We start from the raw sequence: 13,450 nt of genomic DNA on the forward strand, positions 1-13,450 counted from the left end.
TAGATATCTATGGGTTTCTCTTTAATGGACTTCTCTGTGCTTCTTGAACTTGTGAGACATTTTTCTGCCTTAATTTAGGGAAGATTTTAGCTATGATATTTTTGAACAAAATCTCTATTCCTTGTTCTTTCTCTTCTTCTTCAGGAACCCCTATGCTCCAGATGTTATTTCTCTTCATGTTGTCATAGAGCTCTCTTCGAGTTTCCTCAGACATTTTGAGTTTCTTTTCTTTTTGCTGCTCTGCTTCTGTGCCTTCATTTATCTTGTCTTCTAACTCGCTGATTTGATTCTCAGCTTCATCCATCCTTCTTTTAATTCCTTCCATTGTGTTCTTTATTTTTGATATTTTATTTGTCATTTCTGACTGATTCTTTTTTAATATTTCAATGTCCTTTTTTATATTTGCTATGTCTTTATTTAGTTGTTCATAATAATGATGATGATCTATTGTTCTACAATCCTTGAGCATCCTAACAATCATTATTTTAAACTCTGCATCCAGTAATTTGGTTATATCTGACTCATTCATGTCCTTTCCTGAGGATTTCTATGGATTCATTTGTGTTGCATTTCTCTGCCTTCCCATTTTGTCTGTATAAAAGAAGGTTTTGGCCACTGGAGTTCACTGGGTGTGGCCTCTGTTTTCCCTAGATGTGGTCTGTCTGCAGGCCCACCACCCCCTCTGCTGCTGCTGCCTAGGGTTTTAGGGGATGGGGGTTGCTGGTGCCTGCCCACTGGGGCTCTTGCTGTGGTTTTCATCTCTTCTTCATGGGAGGGGCTGTGACATGTGCTTGGGTGTACAAGCCTTGGTGGCCTAGGCATTTGCCCTGCCCCTGCAGGTAGCATTATGCACCACACCCAGCCACAAGCCTTGGCCCTGATGGCAGGGGTGATTACCTTTGCTCAGTTGCGGGCCTCTGCCTGTTCTAGCTTTCACTCCACCTCTGCAGGAGGAGCCGGCTTGTGAGTCAGGCTGCAAGCCTTGGTTCCTGCAGGCCGGGCAAGGCTGCACTCCTGTGCCCTTGCTCACGGGTGAGTCTCCGCCTCTTCCGGTGTTCCTGCCTTTCCCCCACAGGCTGGTTTGCAGGTGGCCCTCTGCTGGGCTTGACCACTTTTACATGTCCCCTTTGCCCAGCCTGGCCAGACTGAGCTCACACCTGGGCCTCAGTTGTGGCCAGTCAGCTTCTGCCTTTGCTGACAGAACTGCACTTCCACGTCCTGCCGCTGCCTGCCCTCGGGTGAACCCTCAGCTGTGTGGGTGGGGGCTCTGCAGCTCAGACCTTAACACTCAATACTGTAGTCCCAAAAGCTCCCTCCTTTTAAACAACTCTGCTGTAAGTACCATGGGAGAGCTTGTTTGGTTGGTGTCCTGCTTCCCTTTGCTGGTATTGCTATTTCCAGGGGAAATATTCACTTCAGATTTGGAGAGTGACTCATCTCAGGGATTAGGGTTGCTGTCCCTCAAAGTATTTTTCCCTGTGCCTCCTAGATTACACTCTCTTCCTGCTGATCTGGTCCTCTCTTCTCTCCCTGTCCTCCAAAGACCCAGGTGAGTGGTTGTGAGAGAGTTTTTCTGCGCATTCCCTTTAAGAAGAATCCTGGGTCTGAGAAATCAGTCTCTTTCTCACAAACAGTATCCTGACTTGTTTCCAGCTAAATACTGTCCATATGCCTCTTCTAGGCTCTGGGGCTTCAGGCTGTGGCTTTGTTCCTGGGGCTCAGGACCCTCCCCTCTTTGCTAAGCTCACTTCCCACCACACAAGTCTCTCCAGGCTGCTGTTCGCTTTGGGGTGCTGGGCAGCCCTCTCTGCATTTCCGCTTTTCCTTCCAGTCTCAGTGTGGCTTCTTCAGTGTTCTTTGGTTGAAGAGTCCTCTTAGTTTAGTCCAAAATTAGTTTTTCCAGATGATGGTTCTTAAAATTAAGTTGTAATCCACTTTGGTTCTGGGAGGTGGAAGTTGGTATGTCCACCTACTCCTTTGCCATCTTGTCCTCCTCTAATATTTTTTTAATCTTTGCTCAATCTTCAGAAAGATGGTAAGCAGTGGGAATTCTGCTAAAATAATCAAACCCTAGATTATTAACCAAGGAACTTTTGGTTGATCACCACTAAGGAAAAGAGGTTAGCTTTAGGAAGCTAAACTAGAACAAGGATCTTATCCTTGTTCTGTTATTAATTAATTATATGACATTGGATAAGTTATTTAATATTGTTGTACTTCATTTTTCTCAGCTGCCATATGTCAGTAATATACTATTTATTTTCTAAGAAAATGCAAAGATAAAAAGAGGTAATAAATTAAAAAAGCATTTAGAAAACTATATTAAATGTGGTTATAGAAAGACTAGTAGTCAATAATACTACTCTGCAATTTTAGCAGAATTTGTCTGAGTCTGAAAAGAAGTCCTGAAGAGATTTAAAGTATCTCTAAACTTATAATGAGATTTTCTATTCTCCAGGCCCCTTTCTTAGCCTATGTTCAGCCTACCTGCCATTTATCCACCCCAATTTTTTTTCCGGTTTCTCTTGTGGCCAGAGTGCCAGCTGTGTTAAATTGTGTGATAATTCTGTGCTATGAACTATTCTCCTGAGAAAGCAGAGTCAAATGCCAACTCCGTGACTGGTCTTGGAAAGACAAAAGCTCCAACCTGCAAACCTGCATTATCAGTCCCTTGAAATTGCTTTTATTACTATACCACTCATAAAGACCTTGAAAAAGGAAATAATGGCCCTATGATGGAAACCAAACATTTCACAACCTAAATATGTGAATGATCACTATTACCAGGTGGGGGCCATTAAGCCATAGCTCAGATGTTAGTGTCAGACAGGCAGAGATGTTTGATCTTCATTAAGCAAGGATGACCATAATGGGTGATACTGGTCAAGCCTTGGTGAATTACTATGACAAGCCCTTTCATAGATGCATTTTCATTTCAGATGAGACACTGAGGGAAGGACAATCCTATTTCTCTTGATTTTTTTTAAGAACAAGTCAGATGGAGTGATCATTGTGTTACTAATAGAAGATATGTGTGCCTGGAAAATTTATGAGGAAAAATAAATTGTTGTAAAGATAATTTTTAAATCTGAGAAGCAGGCACCATATGTGCATAAACATGATTGCTGTTTCTCTGATTTTGTCTTAACTAAGGTTTTTTTCAAGTCACAAAACAAAAGCTTAAATCTCTCTTTTAGTTTTTTTTCTTTTTGAGTAAATGAAGAGATGTCTTACCTGTGAAAATGTTCTCTGGCCAATTTCAATACCTTAATAAATAATAGATAAATTTCATTTCCTCCTAATTCTCTCTCTACGTGACAGCCAAAGTGATCTTTTGAAAATTCAAATCTAATCATGTCACTTCTTGATTAAAATCCTTCAACAGGTCCCCATTGTCCTCAGGATAATGTCCAAATTATTATGTATTTTAAAAGAGATTTACAATCAGTTCCTGATTATCCTTTGAACTTTGTTTCTCTCTACTGTGCCTTGTAATACACTCCTCTGTTTCATAGTTGCCCCTATCCCCAGCACACACAACAAGTTACTCTGGATTCTAGTCACTCTGATTTTCTTTAAAACCCCTAACATCACCACATTCTTCCTCTCCATCTGAGCAGGGCTAACTAATCTCTATTCCTGAGGTGTGCTCCCTTCTAAATGCACTTCCAGTACTGGTACTCATCCTCTCATACTTTTATCATAGATAGCAGTTATAGTCACCTAAAGGTTACTGTCACCTTACATCCCCAGCTCTTAGTCCAAAGTCTAGAAACAAGGCATTGCCCAAAAAATACTAGAAAGAGGTTCTACAAAGGATAGCTGGAAGATACAGAAAAAGGAATGGAGGAAGGCGCAAAGATACTGGGTAGATCAAGAGCCCTAAAGTTATCTGGTTTGTTGCCAAGTGAGCTGTCACCGATCTTCTCTGTTTTTTTTTAGTGCCTGCTGATTCCCAGCTCTGGAGGGAGAAGCTGGCATCTGGCTTCCTCCCATGCTTGAGGACTTCCTCATCTCTGCTCTTTCCCTGTCCTAAGTTTGTATTCCCCAAATCAATGTTTTCCCTTCACTGACATATTCCTCCTAGGTGTCCTCAGATACGGTTCCCACTAACACAAAGTTCTTTGGTGTCAAGACACCTTGGCATTAAAAAGTTTCCCTTTTCATTAAAGGCTGAGGACCTGTATGGTTTCTTTATCACGATGATCCATTACATAATGAAGGAGAAACAGCCTAGTGAAATCCAGGAAAGGTTGTATAGCCAAAGATGAAACCAGAATTTAATTGTAGCCAACTGGCACACTATCTAAGAGTACTGATGTCCTTAACTCAGTCTGTCTCTTATCTCTCTATATCCATTTAATTAGACATCCCTAATGTAAAATAAATGGCAGTATTAAATGTAGCACTGTGCCTTACAAGAATTAGACTTTTCTGTTATTTCATTTTACTTGGTTAATGAGAGAAATTGCTACTCACTTTGCAGTATAGGCAGTGACAAGAGTTCATCATGGAAGGCAGCCTTTCTTGCGAGAGTAGATGCTGAGAGAGGAGCCTAGAAAGGGAGAGAGAAGTTGTCCCCAGGGAAAAGAAAAAAAGGGAGAGGAATTCTCTGGGAGTATACATGCAGCAACAGTCACCACAATCAATCACTCCTGCCCCAATACATTCAGTATTTCATACTCATCTAGAATATTGACTAAACCTGGCCACCTGGATTTGTAGACTCTAAGACTAAAATGATGCTGAGAAACTACACTGGCAAGACAAGCCACTGTCTTCTGAGCACAAATTCGTAGGATGTAAACCCATAACAACCCTAGTCCCATAATTTGCATACTTTGGTGAATTTTTTAAAATCAGTTGACTTGTAGGTTTTTTGTTATCTTATGCTAATTCTATTTTATTTTTTCCTTAGAGAGAGAGAGAGAGGGAGAGAGAGAGAGAGAGAGAGAGGCAGGGTGAAGGAGAGAGACACAGAAACATGGAGCTGCTCCTCTACGTGCCCTGACTGAGGAATCGAACTGGCAACCTCAATGTTCCAGAACAGAGCTCTGACCAACTGAGCTAAGCCAATGTCAATTCTATTTTTAATGAGCACAGTGCTGGTGCAGGTGCAAGTAGTTATGTTGAAGACAAAGGATGCTTCACTTCTTACTAAGTTAAGGTTGAATGGTGGTAAAATGTAAAGTAATGTGTTATTATAGTAATCACTAAACAAGTACGTTATGGAATGCCAAAAAAAAAAAAAAAAAAAAGATATGAACCCAGATTTGCTAAAATAAGAAAATGAGCACAGATGCATATTAGAGTAGCAGTAAAGAATTATTAACTATTTGGATATCTGTGGGAAGTCTTAGTTTTATGAAAGCAGAGCATCTAACAAGTTATTGGGAATGAAAGGTAGGTCACAGAGGTAAAAAAAAGCCATAGGTATTGAAGAGTAAAGGCAGTTTCTGCTTAATAAATACTGCTCAGAAAAATTAGGAGATATTTCAAAATGAATATGAAGTGATAAAATATCCCCTACTTTTTGTGAGCAGAATATGTGAAGCCCTGTCACATTAAGCCAACTTCTCTCTTGTGAACTTGATCCAAACTCTACCATCACAACCTGGAGTAATACAAATGTCTCATTTTCTAACCATACATCCTTACTTCACCACTGTTTCCATACTCTGATCTTGGCATCTTTTTTTCAATATCAGTTTTCTGACAAAAGAAATCACTAAGTTGTGCATCTCATGACTTTAATTAAATTTACTAAAGATTTGGAGGGGGTACAGGAGAGGTAAGACGTCATGATTCACGTGACATTCCATCTTTGTACTTGTTCTCTCAGCCTTCCCACACAGATTCCTGGGAAGTGTAGTTTGACACTGAAATCATAAGTTAGGAGTAAACCGAGCCACACCAGTTTCCTGACTCCAGCCCTATGGAACAAATAAAGAACACATTTCCCTCCACCTATTATGTCAACTACCCACTAGGAGAAATAGGCTAAATAAAACAATTTTTTTCATGCATTGCAGTTTTTGAATCAATTCTTTTCATAGTTAATTTGTGCTTTCACAAGCTGCTATTAAAATATTAAAACTACTAGATGAGTAGAATATCTGCATGTAAATTTATTAAAGTTAAAAACATACACACACACAAAGGCAGATCTCTTTAACTAGTTTGAGTTCATTTATAATCATGTCCAAACTCAAGATAAGTATGAATGACATATAATATTTTGTAATGCATCTTCTTCATTATTTTGTGGTATTTCCAGGAAAAATTCTAAAAAGAAAAAAAATACATAAAACATTCATTGATAGTGAAATATCAGGGTGATTAAATATTAATATATTTGCTTTAAACTTATGTCTGAAAATGAGAATAATTCAATAGCAGCCTATATTTGTTTTATGTAAATATGTAATCTGAATCATGTTTGTCAAATTTCTTTACAAAATGCATGTTCTTTTAGTTATAATTATCAAAGTCATCCTTCAGTACACTAACTCCTCCTATTTTACGTATGTAACTTTTATGACCATAGTCAAACAACCTAGTATCTTTATAAGTATTTTAGTGAATAAAGTTTTTTGATATTATTATTCATCCAAATAATATAAAATGGAGCCAGCTGCCAAATCCTATGGTGGTTTAGTTGTTATAGTGCTTTTATGAAAGAACTATAAATTGCCTACAGATTATGGCTTTCTTATAAAGGAATAGATTCAGAGATAAAATTCCCAACACAATTTGTAGTTGATATTTTCTCCTAAAATAAACAAGAGCATATAGCTTAACAGGAGTAAACCTTTGTGCAGGTCATCAATATGTAACACTTACTGCCCTTTCCCTAGTACAGTTAATCAATAAATAACACAGCGCCCAGTACAATTGTACTTGGGGGAACAGAAGTGGAATAAAATAAGCTACCACAAAATACCCTCAGTCACCGGAGGAATGATGTAATTCTCCGGGAATGAGAAGTATCCTGCCTTGCAAAGAGTCCTCACATCAAGAAACAAAAATTGTTAAACGATTTGCAGAAAATTCCTAAAAAGAAGGGGCATCTAAAACAGCTACCCAGAACTCCCTATTGTGTTCTGATTTCTGAAAACATTTTCAATATCATTGAGACACTTCCTCCTCTTCTGCCTATCACCAATATTTCTTAACCCCATAAATCAATAAATTGCCTTTTGACAGTACTGTGTAAAATCTGATTCTCACTAGAACACAAACTCCACTAAGAAGGGATATGCTTCTGTCCTGCACACTGATGTATCATGGGCACCAATAACAATGTTTGTGGAATAATGTTGCTTAATGAATATTTATTGAGGAATTTTGATTAGGCATTACTGTATTTCCCCATGTATAAGCCACATCTTTTTTTGAAAAATTTGGGGTCTAAAAACAGGGTGCGTCTTACATAGTGGTTGTGGATTTTTTACTTGCATTTGACAGTGATGAGAAGTTATATGAATTTTATGATGAATAAAACTTGAGTTCAATAACTTTATTTAATACATTTTTTTTCATATTTCGGGCCCCAAAATTAAAGTTTGTCTTATACATGGGAGCATCTTATACATGGGAAAATATGGTAATTCAGAGTCTGCATTATGGTATCTGTGTCTGGGGTTCTATATATTTTTTTCACTTCTTGCTTACTAATTACTCAGCTTCTATTTCATGATTTGAAAGATTTGATCAACCAATTCAGTAACAATTTTCCATATATGTAAGTGTGTATATGTGAGTGTGTTTTAAACTATTAATAAAAAATAGCATAGTCACTACATTGAATTGATACATTATTCTAGTCAAAAATAAGTAATATAGTTCAATAGCCTCTGTTGTTTTATCTTGAGTAAATATATGGTTCTATTTTATTAGGCTTTTTTGAGTTAATGATACTTCTTTATAGTACTAAAATAGCTCTATGAATATGGATATCATTGATTTATGTCAGTGGGTCAGAAACATTACAAATATGAAGATGTAGTTAGAGAGAAAGATAGATTTTTGGCATAGTTTAATACATCTACAGTGAAATGCAATCTGAAACTGAATATAAAGGGGATAGCAGAAGTAGGTTTACAGTTGTTTGTATGGAAAAAGACATTACAATTGCTTTATTAACTCATAAGACTGTCACAATGTAATTGTAAACTTACTTTTCTTTTTTTTTTCTTTTTTTGAAGCTGGAAATGGGGAGAGACAGTCAGACAGACTCCCGCATGCGCCCGACCGGGATTCACCCGGCACGCCCACCAGGGGCGACGCTCTGCCCACCAGGGGGCGATGCTCTGTCCCTCCGGGGCGTCGCTCTGCCGCGACCAGAGCCACTCTAGCGCCTGGGGCAGAGGCCAAGGAGCCATCCCCAGTGCCCGGGCCATCTCTGCTCCAATGGAGCCTCGGCTGCGGGAGGGGAAGAGAGAGACAGAGAGGAAGGAGGGGGTGGGGGTGGAGAAGCAAATGGGCGCCTCTCCCACGTGCCCTGGCCGGGAATCGAACCCAGGTCCCCCGCACGCCAGGCCGACGCTCTACCGCAGAGCCAACCGGCCAGGGCCTGTAAACTTACTTTTGCCCACCCCTGTATTCAATTATTTTCCTCATAGATAGAGGGAGCAGGCAAGTTACATATTTTCCTTGCCTTCATGAAGAACATGAGTTCATAAAACAGCAATAAAAATTAGTCATAAATTGGGTTTAATATTAATGCCAATTATCCCAATAACATTCAGGTGTGGTAGCTATTATCAAGTCAGGTTCACTGAATGTTATACCAAAGACAGCTGAGCCCCCAGTAACCACCAGTGCCAGGTCAGGAAGCCTTCTGATTGGGTTGACAACACACAAGTATACAAAATACTAGCAAGTCAAAATAGTGGCTCACAGAGATCTTTTTTTTATTCTGGTGTATTTGGTTAAAATAAGTAAAAAGTGTTTCTTGAACAAAAAGTATGACAATCTCTCCTAGAAGTCATGGGGTGCCAGGGTCCAGCCCTGGGGGGGATCCAGGGGTCCCACAGGAGGAGACAGCGTTGGCAAAATCAAGTGAGAGAGCTGAATTCTTTATTCTCTGGTTAGCATTTACTGCCAGGCATCTCCGCCAATGGCTGGTCTAACTTTACTTTTTATGCACACACACTAAGTTACAATCACATGGTATTTTGAATACATCATTGTTTTAGTTTCACTATGGTTACATATTTCTAGATAACAGTTAATTCATATCTATAAGCTACAAGTCAGGTGGTAAGTTATTCAAAGTACAGTTATACAATAACTTGAATAGTAATAACAATATTGGTACAAACTTCTAAAAGATTAGTACTAATTAATAACTCTATTTTACTGTTGTTGTGAGTCAAGGGCGCAGAAAGAGATAGCAGACAAAATCATCAAGGACTAGCAAAGGACCACCGCTTGCTCAGGCAAATAGCCTTGAGTTTATGTAGTGTCCTAATTCTTTTTTTACAAGACTACAAAAGGCTTGCTATTTAAGAAACTGACATAGCACTAAGAGTAATTTTTACTTAAAGATACATAGAGTGCACCTGCAAGATAGCTAGTAGCAACATAATATCGGAAGGCATTAATTGCTATTGCTGCTATGAATCCCACCACATTCCTCTCCTTATTCTTGGAAAATACAAAAATCTCATGAGAATGTTTTACTGAGAAAAGCCCAGCAACTGCCTTCAGTGACAAAACAAGTCTTTTAACAAAACATTCTTTACTAGCCAGCTGCACTCCTATCCAAGGCCATGCAACAGGCCACTCCACTCCACTTTACCCAAGATTCTAATGTCTAGTTAAACTTTATTTACTTACTATATTCATATACTAGTTAAGTTCTAACTTTATTCTTTCTAACATGATTAATAAGAAGAAATTCTCCTACAAACTTAACCCTTTATGAGGGATATCATGGCCAGCCTCTTATGTTTATGAGCCCAGTTCAAGGGGCTTACAGGCTTTTTTGTGGAACTTACACCTTCTGTCTCATTTCTAAAGAAATTACTACAAATCTACAGGGAAAGCACGGTACTATTATTCCTGTGCCATAAATAATAGCACACACCCAGAAAAGGGGGAAATATAAGGCCAGATTAATTCAAAAAGGTCAAAGGGGGAAGTATTGTTGTGACTTTCCTTTGCGGTGACTTTGTCACCCCGCAGCCATTGGTCTTCACTGCAGTGACTTCGTCACCCCGCAGCCATTGGTCTTCTCTGCTGTGACTTTGTCAATCAGCAGTTTTTGATCTTCTTCTGCTGTGACCTTGTCAGCCAGCAGTTGTGGGTCTTCTCCTGCTGTGTGACCTTGTCAGCCAGCAGTCGTTGATCGGCTCCCGACAATGGGGGATGAAGAAAAAATAGACATGGCCCTAACTAACCTCAACTGGAGTATGATCTGTTTGATAAGACAGGAAAGTTATGCGTGATGAATTTCAGAATACAGTGTTTGTCCCCCCACCCCCCAGAGTATTCCCTGACCCACTCTTTGTCAGCTGTTTATAGCCAGATCTATTTGTGATCCCCTCTCCTCATCCACTGCCTCGGTTAATACCTGTCACTTTCCTTTTCTGTTTCACTGGCATAGTGTTTTCTAACCCATTCTTCCTGCCACCAGTATGGTTAACCTCACCCTAAAACCTATGACATTCCCTTGCCAAAACCATTACAATGTCTCTAAATTCTTACTGTTTTACTATTAATTTCTTAATACTGGCATGAGATACTAGGAGACTTAGTTCCTCTTTTATTTCTACAAAATCATTTCCTACGACTCCTCATTTTTCTTTTTTGTGAACTTTACTTTTGTACAGATGTTACCTCCAAACCAGGTTTTCTGTTTAAACCTTGCAACCATTTATTATTATAGTACTGTGCAGTTCTGCTGAGCAAGAGAGACTTTAATTTAATCACTTTTTGTGGCCCTACTTACCGTAGCCACTATGATGCTTTAGGGCATGATGACTACACTCTTCTCACTGGAGTACACATTCTTTGAGGCCAGCAGCTGTGCCACCTCCTATGTAGTAATTGTCCTTCCTCAAATATGAACATATTAATAGATGATGAGTTCTGATACCTGAGAATCATAAATTATAGAATTACAGATTTCAGAGAAGTTTTAGAAATTATTTATTCTAAAATTATCTTGTAGATGAGAAAACTGAGAAAGATTAAGTGACTTCCTAAAGTGATAAGTATTTTATTTATTTATTTTTTTTATGTATATTTTATTGAAGTGAGAAGCAGGGAGGCAGAGAGACGAACTTCTACATGTGCCTGACTGGGATCCACCTGGCATGCCCACCAGGGGACGATGCTTTGCCCGTCTGGGGTGTTGCTCCATTGCAAGTGGAGCCATTCTAATGCCTGAGGCAGAGGCCATGGAGCTATCCTTAGCACCTGGGCAACTTTGCTCCAATCGAGCCATGGCTGCTGGAAGTGAGGAGAAGAGAGAGAGAAAGTAGAGGGGGAGGGGTGGAGAAGCAGATGGGCGCTTCTTCTCTGTGTCCTAGGTGGTAATACAACCCAGGACTTCCACACATTTGGCTGACGCTCTAAAGTGATAATTATTTACCAAGAAATTTTTAAATGGAAACTTTTACTCTTAAGTATCGGTCCTAGGTTACAAATGTAAATTTGTAAAATGCAAAGCAACCAAGTTCAATTTTTATTACATAAAAATATAGACAATAGATAATAGAGTTTACTAAAACAAATAAGAATGCAATGCTGCTAAATAATAATTCTAATTATAGCTTCAAACAATCTTAAGCTCAAAATCAGTTTTGATGTGTTAAGCTTCAGCTCAGAGTTAACACTCAATTATAGTGAAATTTTATAAAGTTACAACACTACTAAACCAGGACTAGCAGAACAGATTCATTTTGTTCTTCAGGGGTCAAATTATCAACATCTACACAATCCACCAGCTGCTGCAGGCAAATACTATTGGCAAAACCTAGAAAAATAAGACTAATCATGTAATATTGAAGTCTTTGGATAGAAAACCTTAAGAGTCCTAATATAAAAAAAAAATCATATTATTCAATTGTGAGTTGTAATCTCACCACCTACCTTCAGCAGAGGGTCTTTCACACCTTTTGTCACAAAAATTTCCCACATACCAAAGGCTCGTAAAGATCATTGAGTAAAGACTCACCAGACAATACAGTTGACCTTTGAACAATCTGGGTTTGAACTGTGCAGCTCCACTTACATGCGAATTTCTTTTCTTTTCTTTTCTTTTTTGTTTTTTTCTGTATTTTTCTGAAGCTGGAAACAGGGAGGCAGTCAGACAGACTTCTGCATGTGCCCGACCGGGATCCACCCGGCATGCCCACCAGGGGGCGATGCTCTGCCCATCTGGAGCATCACTCTGCTGCAACTAGAGCCATTCTAGTGCCTGAGGCAGAGGCCACAGAGCCATCCTCATCGCCTGGGCTTTGCTCCAATGGAACCTTGGCTGCGGGAGGGGAAGAGAGAGACAGAAAGGAAGGAGAGGGGGAGGGGAGGAGAAGCAGATGGGCGCCTCTCCTGTGTGCCCTGGCCAGGAATTGAACCCGGGGACTCCTGCACACAGGCCGATGCTCTACCACTGAGCCAACCGGCCAGGGCGCGAATTTATTTTCAACAGATACGGTCCTCCCTTTGTATCCATGGTTTCATGTCCAATCACAGGTGAAATTCCCAATGACCAACAGAAAATACTGCTTTAGATCCGCAGTTGGTTGAATCTGTAGATGCATAGGGCAGACTGTGGTTAAATTTCAGAGAGGTAAGTATTGGTAAATGACATGAACAATCAGATGAGTGACCTCCCCCCACACCAGCCCCGTTATATAGAGACAATCTCAGGAAGAATGGGGTGTAGGATTAGAAGTTTTGAACTGGCTGAGATAATTATGATATTTGTTTTTTTCATGACAAGATGGCAGGGCAGCACGGTGCACAGTTCTGGGGGACGCTTTGCTCGGCGCGGTCTACGTATAGCACTTGCCTGGAGTTGTGCACTACACAGGAGCTGACAAGTGACTCCGTAAAGAGGGGTTCAAAACAGAGTCATTTCAATTCTAGGATAAAAGCTTTCAGCAATCTCACTTCTGGTTATGCATCCAAAATAATTGAAATTGAGATTTTGAAGCGAAACTAGCACTCCCATGTTCACTGCAACATTTTTCACAATAGCCAAGATACAGTAACTACCTAAAAATTCTACAGATAAATAGATTAAAAAATATGGTATACACATACAATGAAATATTTTTCAGCCTTAAATAAATTCTGCAGTATATGACAATATGCATGAATCTTTAGCACATTATGTTAAGAAAAATGAGCAATCACAAAAAACAGTAACACAAATACTGCATGATTCCACTAAAACATATCTAAAATAGTCAAATGCACAGAATTCAAAAGGGCA

The sequence above is a fragment of the Saccopteryx leptura genome, chromosome 3 (genome assembly GCF_036850995.1).
Source record: "Saccopteryx leptura isolate mSacLep1 chromosome 3, mSacLep1_pri_phased_curated, whole genome shotgun sequence".
NCBI lineage: Eukaryota > Metazoa > Chordata > Mammalia > Chiroptera > Emballonuridae > Saccopteryx > Saccopteryx leptura.